Source organism: Tenrec ecaudatus, chromosome 2 (genome assembly GCF_050624435.1).
Source record: "Tenrec ecaudatus isolate mTenEca1 chromosome 2, mTenEca1.hap1, whole genome shotgun sequence".
Classification (NCBI taxonomy): Eukaryota; Metazoa; Chordata; class Mammalia; order Afrosoricida; family Tenrecidae; genus Tenrec; species Tenrec ecaudatus.
In genome coordinates, this window is record NC_134531.1 from 250824762 (window position 1) to 250845920 (window position 21159).

Genomic DNA, 21159 nt, shown 5'->3' on the forward strand with positions numbered 1-21159 from the left:
TCACTCTTATTTCTGCATCCTTTTTATTATTTTTTAAATGTTTTATTAGGGGCCCATACAACTCTTATCCCAATCCATACATACATCAATTGTGTAAAGCACATCTGTACACCCATTGTCCTCATCATTTTCAAAACATTTGCTCTTCACTTAAGCCTTTGGCATCAGGTCTTATTTTTGTCCCCCTGTCCCCGCTCCCCACTCCCTCGTGAGCCCTTGATAATTTATAAATCATTATTTTGTCCTATCTTGCCCCTTTTAAAGACAACACAGTGGACCTGTTTGTTCCTCAGTTCCTCATAATGGTGAAGTGATATATGGGGGAAATTTAAAGTTCATACAATTTGCACTGTTCAAAAATATAGTTGGAACAAAGGACACCATGTGAAGTATAACTTGATCTAAATATTTAGTACAACCCAGACTACTTTAAATAAAGCCAATGTATACTTCTTCTTTCTCAGGCTAGCTAACATGACATTCATTATTCTGATTTTTTTTAACAGAGTGAGGAGTAGTATATGGTATAAGTTCTGTATCTCAAAAACTAGAGCTGAAATTTTTGGAATCAGCAGGTCCAACATACCAGAAATAAGTCTAACATTTGAGGCACCCATTTCTCTATTGGCCAGTATTATAATTATTTTACTTGGCCTAACAGACCATGTCTATAGAAAGTGACAATGGAGAAGCTCAATATTACCAGTTAGACGAAGGCCAGTGGCTGATAGCCATCAATTGCTCCTTTGCAAGTTCAAGTTGAAGCTGAAGAAAATTAAAATAAGGCCATAAGAGACTTGAGTATGTTTCAATTGAATTTAGATACCTTTCTTAGGAGGAATAGATTGGATACTTTGATCACTAATTACTGAAGACCAGATTAGTTGTGATATGACACCAAGGACATCATGCATGAAGAAACCAAATCCCATTAAAAAAAATGACAGGGTAGAAAGAAGTCACCATCATGGATGTCAGCGAGATTCCGAAACCTGCTGTTGAATGTAGAGTAGCTAAAGCAAATGGAAGAGATGACGAAGTAAAAGAGTTGAAGATTTCAAAGATAGGCACTAGGAATCAACGTATCGTAAAGATGGGCACCAGGCCTGGAGTTTGAAAACCGAAAGGGAAGAACATGCCTGGCATTTCTCAACCTGAAAGGACCGAAGAGAAAGAGAGAGAACTAGCATTGGCTTGCCATGTTGAAGGATTCCAGAGGGAAAATGGAGACACAGGAAGGGAAGCATCGGAAGACAACAGAAGAAATACAGTGAGTCACGGTACCAAAGCTATTTGGTTGACATTCCATTTCAAAAGGTAACGTCTTAAAAGACAAATAAACTGAAGAAACATGTCCAAGCGCGCTGAAGACACTGGGGGAAGCTCCAGCACTCAACAGAGGCCTGCTGAGATGCTTCAACCAACTGATGCCATTGTGATGCGCTCACTCGGGCAAGAAGTGCTCGCTGCCTCTGTCATGGGAGACGGTCGGTTACCTAGCTAACCAGTTGGAAGAAGTTCATATTCATTTCCCTCCCAAAGAAAGGTGATCCAACAGAATGCGGAAATTATTGAACAATATCATCAATATCACATGCAAGTAAAATTTTGCTAAAGATAATTTAAAAGTGGTTTTCACAGTCCATTGACAGGGAGCTGCCAGAAATTCAAACTGTTTTCAGAAGAGGAGCTGGAACTAGTGAGCTCATTGCTGCTAATGGATAGATCTTGGCTGAAAGCAGAGATTATCAGAAAGATGTTTACCTATATTTTATTGATTCTGATTATTGACTTATTAAATGCATTCAACTGTGCGGATCCTCACAAATTACGGATAGCATTGCAAAGAATGAGATTTCCAGATCACTCGAACCTGTGGATAGACCAAGAAGCAGTCAATTGAACAGAGATAGGGGATACTGCACTGTTAAAAGGCAGGAAAGGCTCGTGTCAGGTGTGAATCCTTTCACCATACTCACTCAATCTATAGACTGAGCAATAACCCAGGAAACTGGATTATATGGAGAACCACGGCATCGGGATTGGAGAAAGACTCCTTAACAACCCACAATGTGCAAATCACACAACTTTGCTTCATAATAATGAAAAGATCTGATGTATCAGCATGGCATACATATTAATGTAAAGAAAACAAAAGTCAAGCCAACTGGACAAATAAGCAAATAGACAGAGAAAAGACAGAAAGGATTTAAGTTTTCTTGGATCCACAATCAGCACTCATGGAAGCAGAGTGAAAAGAAATGAAAAGCAAAGCAAGCAATGCACTGCATTAGACAAATCCACTGAAAAAGACTGCTTTAAAGTGTTAAAAAGTACAGATGTCCCTGTGAGGCCTAAGGTGAACCCGATGAACCCAGGGTATTTTCCATGGCTTTCTGTGCGTGCAGAAGCTGGACCAGGAATAAGGACGACTAAAGAAAAGGGGTGTATTTGAAGTATGGTGTTGGTGAGGAAAGTGGAATATGGCACCGACTGCCAGAAGAAGGAAGACTTCTATTCTGGAGAAATTACTACCACCAGAATGAGTCCGAGAAGGGAGGCTGATGAGACTTCACCTTCTTTATTTTGGACAGATTATCAAATGGGACCAGTTCCTGCAGAAGAGCATCCTGCTTGGTAGAGGGCTAATGAAAAAGAGAAAAACCTAAGGGCTCGAAGATAAACAAGCAGCCATTTACCCGAGAAGCAACAAAGCCCACATGGAAGAAGCACACCAGCCTGTGTGATCATGAGGTGTCAAAGGGATCAGTTATCAGGCATCAAAGACCCAGAACCAAAAAAATCATATCAATGTGAATGAGGGAGAGTGCGGAGTAGAGACCCCAAACCCATCTATAGGCAACTGGACATCCACTTATAGAAGGGACACAAGGAAGGGACAAGCCAGTCAGTGTGCAGTATAGCACCACTGAAACATACGCCTTTCCTCTAGTTCTTTAATGCTTCCTGCCCCCTACTATCATCATCCCAATTGTACCTTACAAATCCGGATAGACCAGAGCATGTACATGGGTACAGATAAGAGCTGGAAACACAGGAAATCCAGGACAGATAAACCCCTCGGGAACAATAATGAGAGAAGCGATACCAGGAGGGGAAGGGAAAGGTGGGAGGAGAGAGGGGGGACCTATTACAATGATCTACCTATAACCCTCTCCCAAGGGGAGACAGACAACAGAAAAGTGGGTGAAGGGAGACATCAGTCAGTGTAAGACATGAAAATAATAATTTATAAATTATCAAGGGTTTGTGAGGGAGGGAAGGTGGGGGAGAGGGGAAAAATGAGGAGCTGATACCAAGGGCTCAAGTAGAAAGACAATGTTTTGCAAATGATGATGACAACAAATGTACAAATGTGCTGACACAATGGATGGATGGATGGAATGTGAAAAGAGCTGTCTGAGCCGCCAATAAAATGATTTAAAAAAGAAAAGGAGAGAGCCCCTCAATGTGATGGATCAACGGGCTGGAACAGCAACGATTGTTACGGTGGTCCAGAACTGGGTGTCGTGCTGTTCTGTGTATATAGTGACAGTGTAAACAGGAACTGTCTAGGTGGCACCTAAAAACAGCAATCAGTCCATCATCGTCCCGTGAAAATAAAATAGGAGCTGCAAATGAGTAGCCTACCTATGAGTAACCCTACCTTTCCTTTTTGCTGTACTCTTGTGTGCCACTGAGATATTCTGACGCGGAGCAAAGCTCTGTGAGAGTAGAATGCTCAACATGGCCTCCTAGGCTGTTTCTTTATGGAAACTGATGAACCGTTTTTGGTTTTTTCCCCCACCCTGGCAGCTGCTAGTGGATTTGAACTGCAGAGCTTTCTGTTTACAGACAGGCCTCTAGCTATTGTACCACCAGGGGTGCTTATATTTTCTAGCGCCCACATTTCAGAAAAGAAAAACAAAGGAGGGAAAAATGTATAATACATTATTTATCTCAGCATATTAAAATATATTATTTTCATGCCAGCTTGTGTGAGCCAAGGATTATACATAATATAATTCAAATCTGAAGAAGGGAATGGTGTCAGGATTTAAATTGTGAAGCCCTGGTTTGCAGAAGGCAGTGGGTGACAGTGGAAGTCCCAAATCCACGTGCCGGCCCACACATGGATTCAGCCTCGCTGAGCGGTGAGCCGACTGAGAGCCTGGTCCAGTCCGTGATGGTGGATGTAAATAGGTTACAATGTAATATCTCATGTTTGATCTCCCTTTGACACCGTTTTAAGCTGTTTCAGTTCAAAAAAGGTGTGGAGAAACAGCTGTGGATGAAGCCTCTGGCAGGTCCCCTCTGACCACGGACCAGAGACACGGACAGCGGAGTATCAGCCAGAGGGCATCGCAAAGTGGGCTGCAGATGCAGTCCGGTTAAAAGTTGACGCCTTGTCATTTTCTCTCCCTTTTGACCCATTTTTAAATTGCTCTAGTTTTTAACATTTTCCACTTTCAGATTGAAGTTTTTCTCTGTTCGGCTTTGCTAATTTTTGCTTTTGTTATTGTTGTGGTTTTGTTTGTTTTCCTGTATATGAAATCCAGGATGGTGCTCAAGCTTCCTCACGCCGCGACCCTTTCATATAGTCCCTCATGTGGTGGTGACCCCCCAACCATCAAACTATTCTCATTGCTACTCATCACTGTCATTTTGCTACTGTTATGAATCGAGTGACCCCTGTGAAAGGGTCGTTCGGCCCCCAAAGGGGTCGTGACCCACAAGTTGAGAACCGCCGCTGTAACTGGATAAATGGTTTCTTGGGGGGATGGCAAGGGAGGTTGGGGGTGGGGGGAATGGGGAGCACCAGAAAGAAGAAAATGTTCTAAGGCTGACTGTGATACAGCTCATTTTAATATGATTGACTCACTGAATTGTGTGCTATGTAAATTACATGCCCATAACATTATTAAAGTAAAATAAAGTATGATTTCAATACGCAGTCAATATAAAGAGTGCTAATGAGATATCTTACACTAAAAAGGTTCTGGAAATATGGCTTGTATTTTACACTCACAGCGCATCTTCACTGGGCCTAGTCATGTTTCCATTGCGCAACACTCCCTGTGTTTCGTGGCTACGATACTGGACAGCATGGCTCCAGTCTATCCCAGTTTGCCTCTAGTGTAGTCTCCAGAGGGTGGCGGACTGGTGTCGGGAAAAGAAGAGAAAGGCCCGTCCAGCTCTGACATGTGATGTTTTATGTGACCGTAAGCAAATGATTCAATTTACTTGGTTCTTCGGTTTCTGCTCTTTAGCATGAGGGTTGCTAATATCGCCATCCTCCGCTCTGGAAGAGTAAGATATTGTTCGTGAAAGTACACTGTTAGATCATAAAGCACTATACACATGCGAGGCATTATTACTCTTTTTGATGTAGATTTACTCTCATGACTTGCCCAAGGTCATATTCCAAGTTAGTAGAAGAATCAAGGATAGAATCTGGGCCTTCTGACTTCCTGCCATCTGCTTCAACTAAAGGCTGCTGCTACCAACCTAGTGCTACAACAGAAGAAAAGAAGAGAAAAAAAGGCTTGTCTTTAAAAATAAAAAGTTAAATTTATGGAGGGAGAGAGTGATACATTTCAGATGAAAAATTGGAGTCTCCTTGGTCACATTCATAACAGTCATCAGTGAAACTGTACATGTGGACTACTTGGATATCCATGGCTCAGAATCATAGCCATCATGGATTGGACTTGATTGCTGCCATAGAGTATAAAACCTCACATTTTTCAAAGTTTCACACAACTTCTAAACTGCACTGTGGTTTCACTAGGTATATTTATCTCCAAAATATAGTACAACCACAAGAAAGTCCTTCCGTAGTGTATTTGATTAATAAAACAGATATGCATCAATTCAGCAGGTTTTCCATGGGTATTTTTGGTTACAGATGTGGCTCATTAATTCACATGTGTGAAACACCACCTCTCCAGTGTGAATCCAAGAGAGCACATTAATCTTTGAATGGAGAGTGGGGAGAATTCATTTCTATCTATAGTTCCTGTGTCTACTGTGTATAAGGCATGCTGGCTATTTTAATGGACAGAAGGAATACGTGTCTTTGTACTATTACTTAGAGATATATGTTACTCAGCTTGAGAAAAATAGAGGGTCTGTCCAATAAAATATCTGATATACATATGACTCCCGTGCCTAGATTTTCAGAAGGTAAACAGATGATAAATAAACCCTAGAGTTTATTTTCAGAAAATAAACTCTAGAGTCTTAAAAAAAAGTTATTTCCATTTCCATAATTTTATATGTATCATGGTTTTTATCCGTAAGTGTTGTTACTCTATACATTTATTTCAGATGAATTTCTTCATGGAATTCCAAACCATGCAAAAAATTTAGAAATTAAGCAGATGCCAAAATCATTTTCACCGAGAAAAAGACATATATCCCCAAAGTTAATTTTTTCCAATTAAAATTCCTCCTTAAAAATGGTTTTCAGCTAGTTATTTTTATTAGGAAATGATCACACAATATATGCCCCAGACTCTTCTGAACTGACAACCATACTGAAGAGAAGTCATTTATATTTTCACATACTCAATCATTGCTGTTGACCACGGAATGAAACATTTTACTGTGTACCTTTATGTTTTATTGCTTTTGCACCCTAGTTTAAAAACAAAGAGCTTAATTTTTTTTAAGTCCAATAAAGTATATTTTTGAGATTTCCACTATAACTTTCCAAGCAGTTCCTCTCCTCTGCCTTGTACTAATTACTTTCTGCATTTTTATGATTTAGTTTAACATTATTACTTCAAGTTTTTTACTGGGTGAACCCATCGATGACCTTGGCAGCAAGATTTCGTCTTAAGAAATCCAGAAGCTGAAGCTGCCGTTGGTTGTAGCAATTATAAAGTTTCTCTGGATTGGATTCAGAGCCTTACCTGGCGTTATGAATGCAGCCCGAGGCATGCCTTCTCCAAAATCCGTTACCAACTGACCTGCTACTTAACTGAGCACATACTTTTCATTCATGGTTTTGAATTAGAAGCATGCCATTTGGTTAATATCCAGTTTGGATGGAACCCAGTCCAAATCACTACTGGTATCTGTGCTGCGGTGGTGCAGTGGGTTGTGTCGTGACTGCTCACCTGGAGGTCAGCAGTTTGGAACCCCAGGGGTCCACGGGACAAAGAGGAGGCATTCTACTGCTGTACAGATTTCCAATCTTGGAACCCCACAGGGGCAGTTCGACTCTGTCTGTCCCATAGAATCACAAAGAGGTGGAGTCTCCTCGATGGCAGTGAGAAGGAAAGGAAGGGATAGTTTTGGAAAAATCAACCCAGAAGCTCCGGTGGCTCTGTCAGCTAAATGGTGGGCTGCTAACCACAAGATTGGTAGTTCGAGCCACTAGTGGCTCCCTGCAGCCTCCGAAACCCTATTCAGGGTCTCCGTGAGATAGAATTGACTGAATGGCAGTGGTTGGCTGTAGTCAAAATATGATACCCTTGGAAAATCACTGGCATATTTACATTTCTTCGGGAACTTAAAGCGAATTCATGCTAGATAGAGTGGCCCACTTTTGTTCAGGTCCAGTTTCTCCAAGAACTGAGAAACCCAAAGGAACCTGAGCAGTCATTTCTTTCAATCACTAGTAAAATTAAAGAGACTATAAAAAGCCATTGATAGTATTATTGCATACTAGGAAATACTGAGTTGCATGTCCAAAAGTCACACTTAAGACCAGGATATAGTAATAAGTTTAGGAGGAGTGTGGATACTATGAGATAATGTCTACTTGTCAGAAATGCATGGTAGGATTTTTTTTCCATCGGAGTTCAGAAGTTAATGACGTACTCTATATTTTTATGGCTTCTAGTGAGAACAATCAAGCAATGAAAGGGACGTTGGCATGCTGTTATGATTATATTTTACTGTGGATATATTCAATATCATGCGAGTAAAACCATATCTGTTACATGCCTCTCTGTTTCATCCATCATAGACTGCCTTTAGGAAACTTTCGTGCATGTCACTTCAGTCATCTGAAAGGAATCATTTCTTCATTACAGCACATAACTTAAAACTATAAAATATCAGCCAGAAAAAAAATTTTGGCCCAATTAAGAGAAACATGATAACAGCAGAAAAGCACATATAGACATGACCGGGAGATAAAAGATTATTTTAATAATTTTTCCATTTGCACTCGATTTATTTATTTTACAAATCTCCAGATCTTTTATTACTGAAAACCCTCTGTGGAATCATGAGAAGAAGCTTAGGTCAGCAGTTTCCCGCGGCAGAGTCAGCTGCTAGCATGTGGCGAACACGTGGATGCCCTAGTGCAGTCCCGTGGAAATGATTACTCAGCATGTCTGGGCCTAACAATCAGCCGCGATCGCACTCTGCACATGGATTCTACCCCCAGGATGGAAAACCTGGAATCAGCACCACTGCTCTCCAGGCGTTTGCTGAGGTCGAGATGGGAGGGAAGATAAGCTGCGCAGGCAGGCCCAAGACGTGAGTATGTGCCAGCCCGCTGCCATGCTCCCTTGCTGCCTGGCGGGCCAGGAAAAGCCACAGAGATCCACCTCTCGGTGTCTGAGGCCCTACGCTTGTGGACCAGCCAGTAGCCGCTGCCACGACCCTGCCCTCCGTTGCTTATTATACTCACATTTAGACTTGGCTGGTCTGCAGGTCAAGGAGGACCACAGTCTCTGTTCGGGCCTACCTGCGCACACCTGGGGCTGGGGCTGTCTCCTCACCCGTTACTCCTCCGCTTCCGGAACTGCTCCTGAAGCAGAACAAAGAGAACACTTGCCACTCAATTGGGAAAACATTAAGGTGCTGAATTACTGTAGAAGTGTGTCGTTTTGGGATCATCGGAGAAATGGCATCACAAGAATGTAGCCAAAACACACTTCCGTATTAAATAAAATTATTAGCCAATATAAAAGGATGCATTTATAGGATATTATATGCTGATAACAAAAGAGAATTTTTTTGTTTCTGTATTTGTGGGTATGCATTGATTTACTTTAATGTATGTACTATATCTAATTTAAATTCAACTAAACAATGCATTGTTATCATTACAGCATGTGCTAAGATATTATTAGTGCAACTTTTATAAATAAAGATTTGAGATAATAAAGAAATTGGGGATTTCCTATAGAGAAAAATGTTATGTTCAGTAAATTCAGGAGGGAAAATAGCTCAGAGAGAAGAGTTAGGGGTATGTAACAAAAGTGAATTCTTTGAGTAATATATTTCTCATCCAAATTGTCCTCAATAATATTTGAATTAGGAATTATTCTTAATTATTTATCGAATTGGGCGCTATAGAACTTTGGCAACACTTTTAGGCTTTTGGAAATTTTGGTAAAATTTAGTGAGTTGAATATTTTTTATAACTCATTTGCAATTTAGGCTTTCTTAAATCATATCCTATGTTTGATTAAGAAAGAGCTACTGGAGAGGAATAGTGAGAGGACCATGAATTGCTAAAAGGCCAAACCGATCTGTTTAGAAGCAGCATGGCCAGAGTGTTCCTTAGAGGCAAGGATGACAAGACTGCGTCTAAAATATTTTAGACGTGTTGTCAGGAAAGACCAGTCCCTGGGAAAGGACATCATGTGTGGTGAGGTGGAAGGGGAGAGGGACAGAAGCAGACCCTCAACGAAGTGGATTGACACAGTGGGTGCAGCAAGGGCTCGGATACAATTGTAAGGATGCTGCGGGATCGTGCAGTGCTTCTTTCTGCTGTGTGTGCATAGAGTCCCGGTGGGTCAGAATCAACTCACTGGCACCTAACAACAACAACAACAACAACAACAACAACAACAATATATATAATTTCATGTAGGAGTATTACTATCAATCAGATGGGCTTCGTCCAGGAAGAAAAACTGAATTTCAGAAACTGAACTGTTTTGGTAAGTCAATACTCTCTGTTTTGTTTCGGACTTAGCATATATTACCTATATGTTCTGTTCCATAAAGATTTAAAGAAGAGCAACCTCAGACCTTTGGGTAAATCGTATCATTTGCTAGACAGGACACTTGATTAGCAAATAAGTGAAGGAGCTTCTGCAATGTCAAACAAGGGTTGTACTTATGAGCTGCCAGGTTGACAGAAGTTCCTGTGATGACAATTTACCGAGATAATCGATCACCCACATTTGCGCTGCTCAAGACGCCAACCATTAGCCACACTGCCACTGAGCATTCAGTGCCTTGAGTGACTGTGAAATTGAACTTTGAGTTTCATTTAGTTTTAATCTATTTGAATTTAGCTACTTGTGGCCACTGCCCATCTGTTGGAGAGTGCACTGCTACAGCTTATCTGTATCTAGTATTTAACAATGACTTGAAAACAAATCCTTGAATATCCTTAGGCTGCGGAACGTCTATAAAATAGGTGTTTCTTCTCTATGGAGCCTGCACTGTTTAAGCTTTGATTCAACTAGTAGAGCTTCCTACATCAATGAAGTTTGGCTCAGCTGGAGGTGATGTGAGAACCCTTTTGTCTAGGGAAAGCATGGGATCCCGAATTCTTCTATAGCAGTAAAAGTCAATGAAGATAGATGGACTCAAGGGCTTGGCTGGGCCAGTCTGGTGCTCCTGGGGTTTCGCTTCTTGAAGAAGACTGACAAGTCGCAGAGACGGGCATTACGGAGATTCTACTCCGGGTAGCTGACTCTGAGAAACATTCCGCTTCAGACTGCATAGCAGTAACAGGCTGATCAATAGATCCGTGTCTCTCCCCATGTCAGTATTTCAGAAATACTCATCAAATACCTACTATGTGCAAGGCATGATTCTTTTTGTTGGGGATACAATGTTGAAGACAGTTTAATGTATTAGACTATACATCTTTTGCTTTCCAATATCTCCTTCCAAAATTGATCCCTGACCCCACCCCTGCCCCGCCACGTGGTGAAATAAGATAGTAGAAAGAAACACAGAGAGAACAGAAATGATAGCGATCATGATTCTGTGCACCACACATTTTATTCCATTTACTTCCCTTCTCACAACATCCAACTACCCACATCCGGGTAGATGACGAAGCAATGAAATGCAATGGTGGAGGGTGAGAAAATGTCACTTTTAAAATAGAAGATGAACAGTGCTAACTGGACAGTTACTAAGCACTGATTTATTGTTTGCTCTAGGCACTAGAAGTATCTTCTTTAAGACAATTATTGAGCAAAAGATTTCTTTTGTTGCTAGTATGAAATGATACTTTATAAAATGTTTGCCATTCAGAACACTGTAAGAAAGAATGTACGACCACCATTTAGGAAGCAGTCAAACGACCCGATCTGCAAGCACCATTGCAGGACACGTAGGGAACTGTTAGCACCAGGCCATGTGTAGTTTTCTTTCAATTCGTTCTGAAAGAATGAGCCAGAAACATGGGAAATTACTCAATCAGACTTTAGTCAGATTCTTCTATCTAGAACTGCCTAATTCAATGTCTGATCTAATCCGAACTTGTTAGTTAAACGTTCAGATGTGCCACTACTATGGAAATGTGAAGATAAAGAAAATAAGTAATTAAATGTATCACACACAGGATTGTACCTGAAAACTATAAAGCCATTTTTTTCTGACGACATGAATGGATGTTGTCCATAATTTAGCAGCCAGGCAATGTGAATGAAGATCATTAAAAAGTACGTGTTATAGAGTAACAGAAAAATCTAAAACTAAAAATTTACTTTTATATAAATAAGAAATTCAAACTCAATGCTCTCAAGTCGTTGCCGACTCATAGTTGCCCTACAGGACAGGGTCTGCTGGCCCTGTGGGTTTCCGAAACTGCAACTCTTGATGGGAATAGAAAGCTTCCTCTTTCTCCACCAGAGCAGCCGGTGGTTTCAAACTGCTGACCTTGTGATTAGCAACCCAACGCATAAACAAGGTGGAAAAGCGAAGCCGAGTTTGGTTTCTTTATAACTCACAGGGGTTTTGAAGGAGCACCGTGCACATCGTGCTAACCAACTCCTCTGCTCACCAAAAGGGGAGCAGTTCTAACCCACCAACCACTGCAAGGGAGAAAGAGGTGGCTGTCCGCTTCCACAACAATCGACAGACTTGGAGAGCCTCTGGGGCAGTTCTCTCCTGTCCTGTAGGCTTGCTATGGGTTGAAATTCGTTCAGTGGCAGAAGATGATCCAGGGTATAAGGAGTCCAGGTTTTGCAAATGTTGTAACTGGCAGCTGATGGAAAGTCTGGCTATTTTAGCTCACCCAGTAATTCCTTCAGCGAAAGGCCAGACCACCTGATTCTGTAAAGATTATATTGAAGAAAATATAATGAAGCAGTTCTACTCTGCTCCCTGGGGGTGCTCTGAGTCAGAATCTACTCCATTGCACCCCCAAACAACCATCGCACATGCAGAATAAACCACCACACACACATTACAATACAGATGCACATTCTTTGATCATTGTCTGCGTTCCCGCTCCTTGGGCTAGACTGGCACGATTGCGCGGTGGGAGGGGACTATGTAACTTCTGTGGTGGTTCATGAAAGGCTGTCATACTGGATAGAACAAGAACATTGTCATCTTCATCAACCTATTTCATCAAAAGGGTAGAAAGGGAAGCCACAGAATAGGGGGAATAATTGCCAAAGATATACCTGACAAGGGACTCATCTCAAACTCTATAGAAAACACACACACACACACACACACACACACATACAGAAAACAACAACACTTCAACAAGGAAAAGTTGAACGATCCAATTGAAAATGGGCAGAGGACATGAACAGACAGCTTACCAAAGAAGTTACCGAGGCAGCCAAGAAACATATGGAAAAGTGTATGAAATCATTAGCTTTTTAAAACAACAATGAGCTACCACCTTACACCAGCATTAATAGCAATGTGACAACCAAACTAACCACAGAAAATAACCAATGCAGGAGTGGGTATGGAGAGATTGGCACCCTGTGCAGCTATACAACACCTGGGAATCGAAATGCTCTCTTTTGCCAGGTAACCCCCAACCAAATTCACTGCCATCTAGTGGGTTCTGATTTGTAACCTCCCTCTGGGTCAGGGTAGAACTGCCACTGTGGGTTTCTAAGACCGTATATCTTTATGGGAGTAGAAAGTTTCATCTTTCTCCCTTGGAGGGGCTGTTTGTCTTGAACTGCTGACCGTGTACTAGTTATTTAACGAACTGTGAATTCAAAATGAATGGAAAATTTGGTCCTCAATTTGGTGAAGATTGGAAAATTTGGTCCTCAATTTGGTGAAGATTAAAAAGTAATACTTATTTTGGATTAAATTGGTGTATCAAAGGTCAAATTTTGGGGAAAATAAGCTCAGATGAAATAAGATCATACATGTGCAACTTTCAAAATATTCATATTCTTTGACTTTTCTAGGTATCTAGGAATTCAGTTAAGAAAATAATTAAAAATGAGGAAAAGTAATATATAAATTTTCATGACAATTCTATTTACAGAAGAAAAAATACAGAAATCATCTGAATGTCAATCAATACAGATAACGTGTGTATTTTGTACTGGGAATTATTTTAATATTTACAATGACAATTTTGAGATGTCTTACTTGTGAATTCTGAATTTCAGATACCATACCAGAGTAGAAAGAGTTGGAACTTTATGGGCAAACATAGCTGACTTGGATCCTGGCTTTGCTATTTACTGCTGCTGGGGAAATGTGGTCTGAATTCTAGTTTCCACATGAGGAAAATTGAGCTGGTGATAAATAAAGTGTAATTTGGTCATACAACAGAATATCACTCCGCCATAAAAAGAATGCAACATTGATAAACCCTGAAAACACAATGCTCAGTGAAATAAATAGTCTTGAAGACCATATAGTACAGGTTCAAATTTACACAAAATCTCCCCAATAGGCAGACCCGTAGCGACAGTAGGCTGAAAGGTAGTTGTCAGGGGTTGAAAGGAGGACACAATAGGAGTGAGTACTAATTAGACACAAGGCTTCCTTTTGGGCCGATAAGAATGTTCTGGAGCTAGATGGTCGTGATGGTTGCATAGCATTACCCAGATGCTGATTACCACTAGATCGTACACTTTATAATGGTGCACTCCGGAATTTGCTATCTGTGTCTCTCACCAGGATAAAATTAACTGGATTAGCCCATTCTCTCTCTCTCGCAGCCCTTTGAAATGCATCTGCTCTTGTCTGACCCTGCACACAGCAGAGGAGGCGCCCTTTCAGGAACGTCAATCAGATCGTGCCGGTCTTCTGCCCCATTCTCTTCTCTCCTCATCACAACAAGTAGACCCCATCCAAACTTCTTTTCTGGCTTCCTCTTGCGTCTATTCCAGGCCTTTCTTTATCTCCTCCTCTCTACTCTGCAGCCACACTTTTTCATTTGCCAGGGACCACATGCTGCCCTCTCCACTTTGGGTCTCTGCTATGCCTCTGCCCTTCACCATTTACATCCAACTTGAATTTCACCTTCTCAGGGTGCTTGCCCAGCCAATCTAAAGTCAGCCACTCATAGCTACATTTCTCCAATGCAATGTACTTTAATTCTGTCCTGGGAGTTGTATCTTACTTGCCTATTTGTATGTTTTATTCCTTTATATTTTGCCTCAAAACCAACCCTTCCTCCTTTCTAGCCCCTCCTTGAGAACAGGAAAGTTAGCTTGGTTTGTTTGCTTTAATATCCCCCACAACCAGAGCCACGGCTGGCACATGGGAGGGGATTAAATATTGACTGGATGTCTTGCAAATACTTTCTGTATTCCTAAATTACAGAACTCAGCAGTGTAGATGAGACAACACTAGACATTATGTCAAAAACAGAATCTGTAAATCATACAGGCATCCTTAATGACGTTGATGGTTCTAATTAGAGTTATGTATGTTGCTTCATTAAAAAAAAACCCAAGACACAACTGCAACAATATAAAATTATTTCCAGAGTGTGATGAGAGCTCTCCCATCAATCCAGATACTTTAAAAACTATGCCACCACTCAACAGATTCCTTGCTTTGAAAAGAATAATGCTCCCCTCTCAGATCATTTTCATTGCTGCTGGACATGTGACTTATTTACTGGCTACGGAATAAGCCTCAGTAAGAGACTTCCCCTTTCGGCACTGGAAGTGTTGAAAACAGGACTTGTATTTGGTAGGCTGGCTGAATACAGTCCTCAAAAGGAAGACATGGCTTAATTACCTCGTGGTGTTGGGGGTGGGGGGAGTTTGAATCTGTTCCTTTTGATGTCATCCACTCTGTGGAGTGCTGGAACCTTAGGGGTTGGCAGATATGACCACATGCCTTTACATAATGAGGTCTGTTGCTACAAGGCTTATGGGAAAATCTAAAGTGTTAGTTATACATATCCTGTAACATTTATAAATATATAGCTCACAGATCCTCATGCATGAGATTATTTGCTTTCAACATAGCCTACTCCTATCACTTCTGAATTTCCTCTACAACACAGGTTGGACACATTCCCATGATTCTTGAAGAAAAAGGAAATGCATACTTGTGAAATGTATGTGTGACCTGCACTGTCTCATTTAGTCCTCACAATTGTGCCATGAACAATAACGGCAATGCAAGGGCAGCTTTTACTCCTTCATAAGTTCAAAGAGAGTATTGGTGAGCATGCAGGAACTACTCTTAGACCATTGTTTTCCAAGGATTAGTTTCAAGTTTATTCAAGGCACCCCCTCCCATTTTATTTTCCTGGTTCATGGCAGATGTCTGAGGAGCCCTGTGATCATGAGCTGGGCTGTTATGAGCGATCCACAAGATCAGCTGTTCAAAACCACTGGCGACTCCTAGGGAAAAAGATGGGGCTTTCTACTCCTGTGAAGAGTTACAGCTCCAGAAGCCCACAGGGGCAGTTCTACCCTTACCTACAGGGTCACTACGAGTCAGTACTGGCTGGATGGCAGTGAGTCTGAGTTTCGTTTGAGAGGCAGATGCATGAAGCATGACAAATGTTTGTTGATCAACAATACTATTAAATTGGGCCAGGATTTACCCAGAAACTGCACACTTGAGATTTTAGAAAAGCCAGAGTTAGAAAAATAACAATTGGATGAGATATTTTGAAGTTCCTGGAAGCTACTTTTCACAGAGCCGTACATCTGATTTGGTTCCATTACTACTTCTACTTCTTCTTCTTTTGTTTTATAAATAATTTTATTGGGGGCTCTTAGTTACACAACCCATGCATCAATTGTATCAAGCATATTTTTACATATGTGGCCATCATCATTTCCAACACATTTTCTTTTTACTTGAGCCCTTGGTATCAGCTCCTCTTCCCACACCCATCCTCCCTTCCTCACTCTTCCAGCCTTGTGAACCCTTGAGAAATGATAAATTATTATTATTTTCATATCTTGTACTGTCTGCTGTCTCCTTTTACCCATGTTCCTGTTGTTTGTCCCCCTGTGTTATATGTGGATCATTGCGATCAGTTCCCCCTTTCTCCCTGTTCTCTCCCGACCCTCATGGTATCCATACTCCCCTTTTTGTTCCTGAGGGGTGTATCTGTCCTTGATTCCATGTGTCGAGAGCTCTTATCTGTACCAGTCAGTGAACATGCTCGGGTCTGGGCAGCTTTGTAAGGTAGAACTGGGGTCATGATAGTGGTGGTGGTAGGGGGGGGGATATTAAAGAGCTAGAGGAATGTTGTGTGTATACTGCTTGAGAGCTGGAGGGATGAGGGAAAGAGCTGCTCTCTCCCCCTTTTCATCCATCAGAAAGAATTCTTTAACCCTCCAGTTAATTTTCATGAAAACTCTACACCGTCCATTCTAGAAAAAAAAAAACAACCTCGAGGATTCTGTGAAATTCATTTCTACTGAAGTAAGATCGATTTTGAATTAGCAACTTAATTCTGATAAATTAGAAGAGAAAAACACGCTAACCCATCAAAAACTCTAACCCATTAAAGATAATTGAGAAATGAGCAGCAGTCAGCCCTCACGCTCAAGCTGCTTTCAGGTTAATGGATCTGGAGTTGATCAATGACCTGTGAAGCAGGTTCTGGGTAATTAAAAATAAAATGCGTGGGTGCATAAAATTTCACTCATTTTACCTCTGTTGAAAGTTGACTTAGTCGTGTTTAAGGTTAGTCAGTGATACAGGCTCCTTAAGAGCTAACTTGCTAGCATGCGACTCTGAAATAATCATGTTATATACTTGAGAAGCAGTGTGAGACATTTCAAGTGCATCTTTGCAGTCACTTGCCCCGTGGGATAGCCACGAGGGCAGAACAAGGTGGAGATGGAGGAAGGAAGAAACACTGCTCTGTGTGCTTAGGAGACTGACTGGGAATTTGAAAACTCCAGAACCCTGCTGGGACATGAGGGCCTGGCTGAGCTCCGTGTGTGTGTGTGTGTGTGTGTGTGTGTGTGTGTGTGTGTGTGTGTGTGAAGATAATGATTTCTTCAATGTCATAGGTGCCAGATTTTGGTTTCTCTATTTGAATTTGGTTTCCCCTCCCTGTCCCACCCTTCCTGTAAACGATCGAACTATATCAACTCAATCCAAGGTAACATTTGCTTTTCCGAGAAAACTCTGAGTAAAAAAAAAAAAAAAGCCCTATTACTTGTTGAGTGTTTCTTGAGTGAGCGGCTCCATGCTTATACTTCATATATATCATCTTAGGTGACTGTGACCACAACCTACCATAAAGCATTCTTATATTTGATCCTGCTGCCATTACATTGATTCTACTCACAGTGACCCCAAAGATGGCAGAGTAGAACTCTGCTCCACTGGGTTTTCCATGGGTGATTTTTCAGGTTGATGGCCAGGCTTTTCTTCTGAGGCACCTTAGGGTGGTCTTGACGTTTTGGTTAGCAGCTGAGTGCTCTAACCATTTGTACCATTCACGAATTCTTCTCAAATGTAAGATCGTTTTAGAAAACCTTACGTTAGCTCAAAACACACACACACACGGGGTCTTCAAATGTGTTTGGACACATGGAATGAAAAGATAATGGTTTTTTCCCATGAACTTTTTGAAGTGTGTGTATCTATCTATGTTATATATGACACACATACATACATGCACTTTTTGAAGATTAAATCCATATCTTGCTCTGTGCGTTCTCTGACCTTCACCGTGAGTGGTTCATAATTGGTGCGTAGAAAGGGCTAGACGGACTAAATGAAGTATCAGTTCATATAGTTATCCCTAGGGGAAAAATGTCATCAGTTGTTTTGTCCTTAAAAACCTCACTTTGAAGACACCAAGGGTGCCCCAGTGGTTCCGTACTTGCTTTCTAACAGAAGGATGAGCTGCTTGCAGTCACAGGCTCAATCGGGCGGAAGGGGTGGCAGTCAGGTTTTGCAAAGATTACAGACTTATAAACCTTGTGGAACATCTCTACTCTGTTCTCCATGGTGACACTGTGGAGTCACTAAGAGTTGAAATTGACTGGATGAATAAGCATTGCAAACTTATAACTCATTAAGAAATATGGATTGACTCATCTCTGCGATCTCAGATCATCGAGGAAGAATGGGTCAAGGAAGGAAGGCTGGAGGAGTTGTGTGAGGATTGGTGGGCAGAAAGAATGATGAATTCTGGTGAAAATGACTGTGCTGCCTTTGAGCTATAAAGATAAAGAAACATGAAAGCCACGACACTGTGAACTTGACAGTCCTCTCTGGGGTGTTGAGCTATAACAACTTCAAAGGGCAGTAGATGTGGATGAGGAATGGACCCGCGATACTGGGAGCTGAGGGCTCACATACAAGGGTTGGAGGGCAGACCCCTAAAGAGCCTTGTTTTCGGTGCACCCGAAGCTCTAGTTGATTGGATTTTCCAGTTGATGGTAGGACCATGCTTGTCCACACTGCTCATTTTCCTTACACCTCCACCTCTCCATTCTGGCTTTGATGTGCTGTGTATAGGATCATGCAGTCCTCTCTCTGCAGCTTTGATTACTCTATGGACTTATTTAGGTTTTTTTTTAGCGTCCAGTCATGTCAGATCCTCACCGTCAAACCATCACACAGGTCCACCTGTGTGTGTACATGAAGTGATGTGTACAGCCAGTGAAACAGGCTTCGTTCCTCCCCTCCAGGAGTTCACACACACAAAAAGCCAGATCCTAAATGGGGCAGACAGACGCACAGCTGTACAAACAGAACTGCACAACCAATTGGAGACTCTTGGGATAAGCTGTTAGCGTATGTGCTGTTTGTGTGCTGGGAATAAAGAGGATTCTGCTGGCTGCAGGGAACTTGCTGGAGTCAGTGTGGGGGCAAAAAGGGTCTGATGGAGGTTGAGGTAGTTAGTTTATTGTGCCAACCTGGCCGATAAACACAGGTGGGGTTAATTGAAGGGTGGAGGGATCCGTGGCTCGGTGAGCCTCGCCTTTCTAGTTCTCAGGTCTCTTGCTTTCTGATGGTCGCACCAGGGTGCAGCTGCCTTGGCCAGTTCCCTGCTTCAGCTTGCAAGACATCCCTGTTGAGAAGCCGCATGGACCTACCCCGATGCAGCCCTGGGTGCTGGGGCAGCCATGTGGAGACCCCTGCCAGCGCTGAGATGCTTACACACTCACTGACTTGGCTTTCCCCATGTAGTCGGCATCATTGCGTCTGTTTTGTGAGACTAGGGAGCACTTTGTGGACTGGTGTTGGACTTACAGGTTAATGGGTTAATGTTGGACTTGTGGGCTTGGGCAGCACTGGGTTGGGATGTTTTCTTGATGCGCACTTAACCTTTATATAAAACTCTCTCTTATACATGAGTTTCTGTGGATTTGTTTCTCTAAAGTACCCAGACTAACACAGAGGTGGTGGGATCATTCTGTTTCTTTCAAGAAAGAGGGAAAGGAACTTTCTGGAATGGGGAGAGAGGGATAGTTCTGTTCACAGACACCTCACGTTGAGGGCACAGGTATTGTCACCTAATTCTAGGCTCTTTGTAAGAGCCTTTGGTTGTAACCAACTTAGAGAAGGCAAACCAAACCAAAAAAAAAAGTATTGGGTAGGACATAGTCTGCCAGAGAGATTTCATAAGCTTTCTTTCCACTGGAAACCAGGCTAAAAGGAAAATAAAAACCAGAATGCATTATAATTGTATGTTCCACTTACAACCAACTAGCAAATGCCAATTGAATTTCCAAGGAAATGATTACTTTGAGTTTTTCTTTCTTTCTTTTGAAGAGGCAACATTTATTACCATTGCCTAGCACTGACTGCCTTTGACATCCTGACCATTGTCAGAAATTAATCTGCAATCAGAGAATTCAGCTGAAAGGGAATTCCAGGCAGGTCTCTCTACATCAGCCACCATGGCTGATCATTATCGCTCTTCTTTTTAAATATGTCCAGATAGGGAATGTGAAAACCTCCCCTGGAATCCTTTCCAGGCTTTATAAAACCTTCACCGGCAATAAGATCTTTCCATCTGACTGAACTTTCTTTGGTTGTAGTTTAAATTCATTTCCTCTTCTTTTTTCCTCATTAGAGAGGAGGGACCTTATCCTAGTGGTAGCTATTCCTTCACATGCAGCGGTCCAACACACATCCCGGACACACACGACTTCCATTAAGGGTGACATCTACTTCCCTCCTTTCTTCATTTTCGCCTCTCCTTTTTGCTCAAGCTAAAACAGCCTGCTAAAGCACACTGCCCTCAAGTCCATGTTGACTCGTGGCACTCCTATGGGGTCTCTGAGCCCATATATCCCCATGGGAGTAGAAAGCCTCAGTTTTATCCTTTGGAATAGCTGGTGGTTTTGAACCGCTGACCGTTGGGGTAGCAGTCCAACAGGTACTCTGCTACACAACCACGTAACCTGCTACGACTTCCTTAGATTGTGCTTTCCATCATGGATTTCATGTAGCTCATTCTAAGACTATTGACATGCCAGCACGTTGCGTTTCTTGGGCTCCCTCTAGTCCTGTTTACTGAGCCATAGAGAATCTAAAAGCAGCCAGCAATTTGTGCTCTGTGCTTTCTTGTAGCCATCCTGAGGTGATAGTCACAAGATTGTTACAGCCGCTTCCTACTTCCGAACAGCTTGGACACACAATTTATTTCTAGATATGAAAATGATACAAATGCCTGTTTTTCTTTATTTTTTAAAATCTGCTTTAATTTTTTTTCCTTTTTTGGTTTTGTTTTTAAACATTTTATTAGGGGCTCATACAACTCTTATCACAATCCATACA

General features: G+C 41.7%; 1 protein-coding gene across 4 annotated transcripts in view; it reads right to left on the minus strand.

The window, feature by feature from the left end:
* The window catches only part of COL8A1 (collagen type VIII alpha 1 chain), a 191313-nt gene that overhangs the window by 67748 nt on the left and 102406 nt on the right, over positions 1 to 21159 (minus strand). For 2 of the 4 annotated variants that reach the window (XM_075542424.1, XM_075542423.1), the window contains one exon: positions 8708 to 8770. The gene's annotated coding sequence lies outside the window, so the exon portion shown is untranslated. Of the gene's footprint in view, positions 1 to 8650; positions 8771 to 21159 lie in introns of all 4 variants that reach the window. The other 2 variants (XM_075542421.1, XM_075542422.1) reach the window with 1 other exon arrangement.